This window comes from Tasmannia lanceolata, unplaced genomic scaffold (genome assembly GCF_043159265.1).
Source record: "Tasmannia lanceolata isolate RefF3 unplaced genomic scaffold, GAP_Taslan_0.1 ptg000025l, whole genome shotgun sequence".
NCBI lineage: Eukaryota > Viridiplantae > Streptophyta > Magnoliopsida > Canellales > Winteraceae > Tasmannia > Tasmannia lanceolata.
In genome coordinates this window covers 4,487,680-4,496,495 of record NW_027518702.1, presented here as the reverse complement: position 1 = coordinate 4,496,495, position 8,816 = coordinate 4,487,680, and the positions used below count along the sequence as shown (strand labels likewise).

General features: G+C 42.0%; 1 long non-coding RNA gene across 1 annotated transcript; it reads left to right on the top strand.

Annotated features, from left to right (window-relative positions):
- The first annotated feature begins 4,848 nt into the window (after positions 1-4,848).
- Positions 4,849-8,609, top strand: LOC143858265 (uncharacterized). Its single transcript, XR_013238890.1, has 2 exons — positions 4,849-4,955; positions 8,120-8,609. It is a non-coding gene; the product is annotated as an uncharacterized LOC143858265 (long non-coding RNA).
- Positions 8,610-8,816: the final 207 nt, after the last annotated feature.

Genomic DNA, 8,816 nt, shown 5'->3' with positions numbered 1-8,816 from the left:
ACTTGAACAACAAAAAAGGTTTGCATGATCATTCTTTGGCAAGGGTCGGTGCTAACGGTAATGGGAAGCTCGATCGATCCTTCAACTTTTACCGTGCCTCCTGAGAATCCATAGAAGGACTAATCCATGGGAGTGAGTCGGTCTAATCCGAGCATCATCTCGTTGAATGCATCGTAGTATAGGACGTTGACCAAACTTCCGTTATCGACATGGATCCTTTTGATGTCAAAGTTGGTGATGGTCAAGGTCACAACTATTGCATCTTCATGAGGCGTATGAACACCGGTGTAATCTTTGTCAAAAAAAGAGATTACAAGGCCGGTCTTGGGTGGATCGATCATTGGTTTCTTGCTCGGACCATGCATGAAGTGTACCTAGTTAGCGTAAGCCTTTCATCCGACAATAGTTGGGCCTCCTGCTAACGGGCCTTCGACAATGGTGTTGATGACACTGGTGAGGGTGAGGCTTTGTCTCTCTTGCCGAGGTTCTAGAGTGCATCTGGGAGGCTCGTCCTCTCTATCTCGGCTAGGGGATCAGTGGTCTTCTCTAGAAGGCCAACATTCATTCTTGGGCGGATTCTGGAGATATCTAGAAAGATATCTCCTTTCTATCAACTTCTTAGTTTCCTCTTTGAGGTGCCAGCACTCATCCGTAGTGTGACCGTGGTCTTAAAGTTCCAAATACGGTCGGACCCGACCGTAGCGCATCCTTATGACAGATACCCTATGAGAGAATTTTGTAGTAATGCTCAGATTGGGAAAGAGTTCTAAAAGAACATGTCTTATACAGCAGATACGAACAAAGAAAAATCTTTTCATTAGAGAAGTTAAAAGTTTCTACAAAGTGAGGGACTCCAAGGCCAGTTAAATGGATAAAAAGAAACAAAAATAGAAAAAACACTATAGTGCTGCATCATTGTAGACACCCCATTTTGACCTGACCTCCAATTTTCCCCAAATTCAAATAAATCCCCCCTGGTTGAGTTCCCGAGTCCTGAGGCTTAATTGTACAACCTTATCTTGATATTTTTGCTAACCCATCTTGTCTGCTTGAGCACAGAGTGTTACCCAAAATATTGTCAGTGTTCTCCAAAATCTTCTCGAAAAATTACGCAAGAAATGGGCGAAAAATGGGCAAAAAGACAAGCCGAGTTTGTGCCATTATCAAAACTGGCTATGCTCATATGTTTGATACAAAAAAAAAGAAGAAGAAAAGAAAGGTAAGATAAGATGAATGGAGGGTGGAGATCAAAGCAAGGAAGAGAAAACCCTAAAATCTAGCTATTTGGCTCAAGGAGGGGGGTCTCATTTTTTTTGGGGAGAAAAAAAAACCAAGAAGCAGAGAGAGGGAGAAAGAGCCGCCGCCGACCACCACCACTCCTCCGGCGAGCCACCATCTTCTCTACCCTCTCCTTCATCCCATTCCACCGCCACCAGCCGCCCATCTTCTCCACCCACACCACCATCAGCCACCCACAGCCACCACCTCCATCTCCATCTTCTCGGGCAAACCTCCCCCTTTGCCTCCACCAGCCACCATCCACGGCCACCATCTCCACCCCAAACCTCTACAACCACCCTCTGCCGTTTCATCCACCAAAACCCACTTTCAAAAATCATTTTTCTCCACCTCTCCCAACACAGCCGCCCATCTTCTCTACCCAACATCACCGCCACCTCTGCAACTCCTCCACCACCATCGGCACCACCACTTTTTTTATTTTTTTTAAACCTCCAAACCCACCACCGTAACCACCTCCATCGCCACCTCCACCTCCACCCCATCCTCCTCCACAACCCACGGCCATCATCTCCTTAAACCCCAAAAACCAACCCTAAACCCACTTCACAAAAACCCAAATCCATCAAAACAGCCACCACCACCTCTGCAACTCCATCAAACCACCACCACCGCCCCTATTCACCACCGTTCTCAACCCCTTTGCAGATTTTCCAAACCATTTCCACCCAAATCCCCATCTTCCGATCATCTCCAACCTCTAGCCACCACCAGCCGCCACCGACCACCCCAAACCCATTTCGAAAACCCCCTTTCACCCTCATCTTCTCCAACCCCCACCTCCAAAACCGCAACCCATTTCCACACCAAACCCACTTCGAAAACCCAAATCCATAACCCTTAAACCCCTTCTCCTTTTCATCTAAAAAGAGAGAGAGAGAGAGAGAAAATCCAGAGAGAAAAAAAACCAGAGAGAGAGAAAGAGGGGAACGCCGATCATCTTCCCCAGCCTCCCCGTCGCCTCCACCCGAAATCCGGCCGGCCGATCTTCCCCTCCACCACCGCTACCCCCCATTTAAAAAAGAAAAGAAAAGGGAAGGCAGAGAGAGAGAGAGAGAGAGAGAGATATAGAGAGATATATATATATAGAGAGAGATATAGAGAGATATATATAGAGAGATATATATAGAGATATATATATATATATATATATATATATATATATATATATAGAGAGAGAGAGAGAGAGAGAGAGAGAGATTGGGGGTTGTCTTCTTCGGCCTCATTCTTGCCAGCCGTTTGCTCCGGCCACCGACCCTACCACCATTTTCTTTTACCCATCAAACCCACTTGGGTTTTCTTCCAGTTGCAGCCACGATCCCGCTCTCCGTTGATCTACGCCCCAAATTCGATCTGTCATCATCTCTGGCAATTTCGCCCCGATCCACCGTCTCTGCCCAATTCAGAAGAAGAAGAAGAAAGGAGAAGCAAAAGCCTGAACCTACAAGGCTCCAATTTCAAGTAATTCTCCCAATCTCTTCCTTCATTTCATTCTTGGTACTCTCTATTTCTCTGTTTCTTTCATTTCCGATGGTCTTAATTCCACGTTATTTTGTTTTGGTCTTGGAAAACAACAAATGATTGGTGTGTGCTTTATGTATGTCCACAATCTGTTTGATTAAAAGCCTCTAAGTGTCGAATATTTATTTGAGTTTTCTTGGGCCATCTTAGATGTGCCGATTGTGATTTGAGGCTCTATTCTTTGAAGTCATAATATTTTGCCTTTAAATCTTTAAGATGAGAAAACCATCTATACTACCATGTACCTGTCTCTTTTGGGATGTCTGTTCTCATGCCTACCCTAATTCGCTAACTTTTGCCATCATACACATGTCCTCCGGTTCTATGTCTAGTAGTATTGGAAGTTAGTATCTGTGTTCGGGGTCTTCTTCGGTTCTTCAGGATTTCCATCGCCTTTTCAGAAACTCCTTCTCGGGCTAGGGCGATGACCGAACTTATCTTGAGCCAACCCCCTCCTTTCCTGCCTTAGAGTCTTCGCAGGTTAAGGGATTTCTTCCTTCTTAGAGTTTGTCATAGAGAGTTTAGGAGTCTATCCTTCCATCTTTCAGAGTCAGTCTTCAGCATAGGAGTCAGTCCTTCAGTCTTTCAGGAGTCTGTCCTATCATCATAGGGGTTAGGATTCTGTCCATCCCCTCATCAAGTCATGTGATTTTATCCGCTCCTGCAAGGTATAGGATGTTGTCCAACCCTTGCAGAGTCGTGATTCTGTTCATTCCCCCCCGCAAAGCATAGGATGCTGTCCAACCTTTGTGGGATATCAGGAATCTATCCTACCCTTATGATGATAGGATTCTGTCATCTTGAGTCAAAACATCAAAAACATCTGAAAAATCAAAAATCTCAAAAATCTCGAGTCATTAGAGTGTAGTTAGGAAAATCTGGTCCGAACTACGGATGGCTTGATCCCTAGCCGAGGGGTACGTAGGCAGCTCAGGCGTGCAGCTGGCATCCTGAGTCCAGTCACCATTTTTTTTAAATCACCATTTTACAAATATTTCTCACCTTTTCGTCCACCCGAGTTCAGTCAAACCTTTTTAATAAATATTTTCAAACATTTCAAAACAAAAGCAAAAATGGGCAAGGATGGTGACTGCCAGGTCACTCGGAGCCTTCTTTTCATTCCATTTTCGGTTTTCATCGTGATTTTCCGGTTTCCATCGGTTTTCTGACATTTTATCGGGTTTTGGGACGGGCGATGACGTAGCGTGGCCCTTTTACAGGGATTGTCCTCGCTGAGCCCAACGATAGGTCATGACGATCGCGAGACTTGTCCGATCTTCAGTAGATTAGGATCGCTGGGCTTGATTCCTTTTGAATCGCCCTCCGAGCATATCGTGTGTTCCATCTTCTTTTCCCTGGCATTTTTTGTTCTCACATGCCGTTGATTTTCCGATTTCTTTATTTTCTTACACCTTTTAGCTTGATGTGTGCTTATCATAGATTTCTCATGCATTCTAGTTTGTTTGTTCTTCTAGCGTGCGATCGATTGCCATTTTCTTAGTCTTATCTCTTGCATAGGCTCGCATGCTAGTGTGTTTACTTTACTGCTTTGATTGCTTAGTGTAGACACCCCATTTTGTTTTGTTTTAATCAACAAATAAATTAGTGTGTTAAATCCATGTGAGAACCCCCTCTATCATTGATTTATATGTTTTAGGTCATTAATATCTTGATCTGACTTTACGGATCATCAATCGGGACAAAATAAGCTAGGGTCACTTCATAGCCCGGACCCTGATTCCATTCCGAGACCCGATTTCCGTAAATCGTTAGATCAATGGCAGATCATGACCTGGGTCTAACCATCCAAAACCACCTAACCTCTCCTCTCATCCTAACCATTCAAACCTCACCTAACCTCACCTAACCTCTCCTCCCATCATAACCATCCAAACCTCACCTAACCTCACCTAACCTCACCTAACATCACCTAACCTCACCTAACCTTACCTAACCTCACCTAACCTCACCTAACCTCCTATCCCATTCTCCTATAAATACCCTCTCATCTCACCAAAGAAAAGAAGGAAAAAAAAGAAAAGAGGAGAGAACCCCTCTCTTAGAAAATTCAAGCCCTCTCTCTAGACCAAATCCCTCTTCTCCATAAGTTTGCATGGAATATCGTCTACAAAAAGGTATGTCTTTTGGAATTTTATTTTCTTTTCTATATTTGTAGGATTGAGTGTTGTTTTGCGTATATTTTGGTTGATGTCATGTTTAATTTTGTACTAGTTTGGCCTTGGTCATGTTCTCACTTATGCTAAATATAATTAATGTGTTAGGGTCATTAGAACCTATTTGCAATGGGATGTTGAAATCATTGGCTTGTTAGGGAATTTAGATTTCTTTTGGGAAAACAATTCATTAAAAATTTTGAACATTTACAAGAAAGAAAACTTGAATTTTACATGAATTATCAAAACCCATTTAATTTGGCTTACAAAACCTCCATCTTTCAATTGATAACAACAGCCCCCACTCAATCTCAAGAACCCAATATCCATACCCCACCTTGCCAAGTAGATAAAAACAACCCCTTTTTCAAACATCCCATTTGAATCTAATCTCAGGCCCATTCAAGCCATTTTTCATATTCACCGTCTTTTAATCACTAAAAAAATAAGAACTATCAAAAGAAAACATGGGGGTGCCAATATCATTCCCGTCATAGTGCTAGCTGTTAGACTTTAAACAGATTTTTCGACTTCTAATCAACAGAATCGTGGGAAATGGTTAACTACAAAGTCGTAGATATTTTCGTGCCGTTTCCAACGAGTATTCGTGCTAGATCAGACAGCGAGCGGTTAAAAAGTTAAGTCCAAAATGGTTGCGGCACACCTTTAGGCATTTCCAGTTTAATGTTGCTGTCCTTTTGTTTGCAACACAAATTCGAACCTCTAAATCACAGATTTACAAACAATGGAGAACTACAAAGTTGTAGCCCTATAAAAGATCTTTCCAACGCATGTTTGTACGTTGAATTTGGCCAAGCGGTTAAAGAGTTACGACAGTTTTAGTGGGCTGCATTTGTCAGATCTTTTAATGGTCAATGGTTTGTCGAATTTGTGCAATTGTCAAAACTTGGTTGTGTTAACGTCATTTTCCAAACCAAAATCGAAAGACATTAATCTAAAGTACATCCAACCTAAAATTAACAAAACTAAAATTCACCCATTTAAAATCCACTGATAAAAATCCGTTAAAAGCCATTAACCAAAAGACCACTAAAAATTTCAAATGAAACTAAAACCTTCTAAATAAACAACTTTAAAAGCTACCAAACACACTAAATACCTTCAGATAATAAAAGCTTCAAGAAAACTCTAAAAGTTTCCACAAACCCAAAAGAATTCGAGATTCCCAAGAGCCGGTGGATTCAAAATTCCTTTAGGAACCCTTAGAGCCCAATTTAGGAACACTGGTGTCGTGTCGTGTCGTGTCCTAAGTTTTAGGGAGTCTTAGGTTTTAGGGAGTCCTAGAGTCAGGAGTCCGGCCTCATCACGGACGCTTGCTATGTATAGCAACCGTGCCATAGGTCTAGTTACACTAGTCACCCAATCTTTCCCTAGGACAAGCCTAGTAAACTAGGATGTAAGGCAAACCTGCATTAGTCTAAGGGACCATTTGCATTTAGATGAGAATCATATAGCATCTTAGATGAAATCCTAAGATAATAAAATCTTCAACTTGAATTAAATAACTTCTCCTAAAACTGTTGAAACAGTCAATCCCGTCTAGGTCGGTGTCTTAGTTGAGTTAGGCATATGTAACTTAGCTTAGGTGCACCGAACTACGTCGACTCTGATCCCAGTGAGGCTTGGGTACGTAGGCAGCTTGGATGTCTGATGGCATACCACCCGCGAGTCGGCACCACAAACAAATTGTGGTGTTTTGTATATTAATTTTCTTGTAAATGCTTAATCAAATCACTTAGGACTTTCCATGAAATTAGAATTTTAGGAGAACTTTCACATAGATTGAATCCAGACAAATTAATAAATCAAGATACACATTTAGGATTCACATTGAAATTAGATCATAGGATGCATGTCACTTAGTTCGCACATTAACATAGAGTTGAATGAGCCATTTAAAATAAATTTAAAAGAGTTAGCTTTTGGAATCGAAGACCGATTATCGGGCAAGAATGGTGCATGTGGTGGATAACTCCACATACCTTCCATTCTCGTAACCAGGTAGCGAGTCTAGATTTCTGGTTAATTACGGGTCCTAGATCCCACATCTAGGTGGCGACTCTGTCAGTCTCTTTCGTGTGGAATTCGGATTGCCTTAGTGATCCCAAGTTCACAGGAAAGATTAATTCAAATCAATAATAAAATGCACACGCCAATCGCGTGGATACGAGAGACCAAGAGAGAGAGAGCGCGCGGCGGCTCGCGCCCCACGCCCCTCTCGCGGGATCAGGGTACCACAGTTTGGCGACTCTGCTGGGGACCACCTAACTTCATTAAAATTTCAAAAGATAATTCATTTGAATTTAATTTAACTGGCTCATAAAAACTCTATACTTGTTAGATTAGTTTGTCTTGTTTTATTTTCTCTCATCACATTTTACTCGAACTTAATTTAACAAAACCTGAAGGCATCATAGATTGCGCGAACTTATTGCACACACTTACATCACTTGCATCTAAACCCTTGCATCTCACATTCACACACGTCCTATTTTAGGAACCCGGAGTGTTATCTAGCATGGTTGACTGGGATTTCATCACCTGGTGCCTCTGTGCTAGAGAAGCATTCCACCCTTAGCCTAGTACCTTTATGGTGCGTAAACGGATCTATTGTTCACGTACTGATACGCCGGACACTGGTACAGTATATCGAACATGGATTCGCGCTAAGGGAACTCTTGGCCTTACCCCTAGATTAACCCACACATGCATGTAGTATACGAACACATGTGCATCACATGTGTGAGCCTAGTTTAGGATATCCTACCCATTTGTGTCTAGATTAGACCGTGGTCCATCTTCCAATGGTCACGATCGGTCCTTATATGCACGAACAAAGTCATGAGTCGAGATTCTCTCTCCACTCCGATAGATTAGGATTAAGGTTGATGCCTTCAGGTAACACTGATAAAATGTGAAAAAAAAAATTCCCTTTGAGCTAGGATATAAATCCCATCATTTCCAAAGATCTCATAGGATTAGTCATTCATGATCTATCCGTTGAAAGCAATCTTATGCTATCTCATCTAATCTTTTGATCGTGCGTCTTTCGTTCTTCTGTCATACGATTCGATCGTATCTTCATGCCATCCCCTAACTGGCAGATGCAGAATCTCACAATCTTTCGATTATGCGTTCTCATGATCTGATCATGCCTGGTCCAGATATCTTGCTTGTACCCCTGGTCTGTTCCTCCTCTAGGGGCTACCTTTTTCAAGATTATTTTGCTAAGTCCTTCAGAGTTCACTCTCAGAATCCTTGAGCTAGGGGCATTTCCCTATGCGAATCAGTCATCATTGTCCAAAATTGAAAGTATCAGCCATGATGATGTTCAGAACGAACCAGCCTTCGCCGAGTCTTCAACGCCAAACAGTTGCAGCAGTTAAAGTTTTAGTCACTTACTATTTTATGTTGAGTCAGTCATCATGGTCAGTATAATTGTTGAGTCCGGTCTTACAGTTAAAGGTCAATGCCTAGTCCAGGCAAGTTATCTTCTGTTTCCCTTTCTTATTTAGAGTTGTGAATCCTGAACATGTTCAGGATAGGTTGTCAGATGTAGTATCTTTTTCTTTAAATAAAGTTTCAGTTCCAATAGTTCACTTGTGTCTATTTCTTAAGTGTGCTTCTGATCTTAAAATAAGACTCCCTCCTCAAATGAGAACAAAATTGACGAAACTCCACTTGAGTCACAACGATTACTTGAACAAGAGGAGGAGCGCCAATCTCAGCCTTTCAAAGATGAAATTGAAGTGGTAAACACTGGCACTGAAACCTTGATCCAATAAATGCCGATTGAAAATA